General features: G+C 42.1%; 1 non-coding gene across 1 annotated transcript; it reads right to left on the bottom strand.

Annotated features, from left to right (window-relative positions):
• Nucleotides 1-546: 546 nt before the first annotated feature.
• Nucleotides 547-650, bottom strand: LOC130952349 (small nucleolar RNA R71). Its single transcript, XR_009074530.1, has one exon. It is a non-coding gene; the product is annotated as a small nucleolar RNA R71 (small nucleolar RNA).
• Between the last annotated feature and the right edge of the window lie 385 nt (nucleotides 651-1035).

A 1035-nucleotide genomic window follows, 5' to 3' on the forward strand; every position in this document is an offset into this window, starting at 1 on the left:
CTTATGAGCAGGAGCAAAGACAAAGGCATTCTTGTTGAAGCTGACCCTGAACCTGAGAGGACCTTGAAGAGAAAGCTAAGAGAAGCCAAAGCACAACTCTCTTTAGAGGACCTGACCGAATTCTTCAAGGAAGAAGAACACATGGCAGCCGAAAACAACAACAATGCCAACAATGCAAGGAAGGTGCTGGGTGACTTTACTGCACCTACTCCTGATTTCTATGGGAGAAGCATCTCTATCCCTGCCATTGGAGCAAACAACTTTGAGCTTAAGCCTCAATTAGTTTCTCTAATGCAACAGAATTGCAAGTTCCATGGACTTCCAATGGAAGATCCTCATCAGTTCCTAGCTGAATTCTTGCAAATCTGTGACACAGTCAAGACTAATGGGGTTGACCCTGAGGTCTATAGACTGATGCTATTCCCTTTTGCTGTAAGAGACAGAGCTAGAATATGGTTGGATTCTCAACCTAAAGAAAGCCTGGACTCTTGGGAAAAGCTAGTCAATGCCTTCTTGGCAAAGTTCTTTCCACCTCAAAGATGGAGTAAGCTTAGAGTGGAAGTCCAAACCTTCAGACAGAAGGATGGAGAATCCCTCTATGAAGCTTGGGAAAGATACAAACAATTGATCAGAAAATGTCCATCTGACATGCTTTCTGAATGGAGCATCATAGGTATTTTCTATGATGGTCTCTCTGAACTATCCAAAATGTCTTTGGATAGCTCTGCTGGAGGATCTCTTCATCTGAAGAAGACGCCTACAGAGGCTCAAGAGCTAATTGAAATGGTTGCAAATAACCAATTCATGTACACTTCTGAAAGGAATCCTGTGAATAATGGGACTAATCAGAAGAAAGGAGTTCTTGAGATTGACACTCTGAATGCCATACTGGCTCAGAATAAGATATTGACTCAACAAGTCAATTTAATTTCTCAAAGTCTGTCTGGAATGCAAAATGCACCTGGCAGTACTAAGGAAGCTTCATCTGAGGAAGAAGCTTATGATCCTGAGAACCCTTCAATGAAAGAGGTGAAT

The sequence above is a fragment of the Arachis stenosperma genome, chromosome 9 (genome assembly GCF_014773155.1).
Source record: "Arachis stenosperma cultivar V10309 chromosome 9, arast.V10309.gnm1.PFL2, whole genome shotgun sequence".
Taxonomy (NCBI): domain Eukaryota; kingdom Viridiplantae; phylum Streptophyta; class Magnoliopsida; order Fabales; family Fabaceae; genus Arachis; species Arachis stenosperma.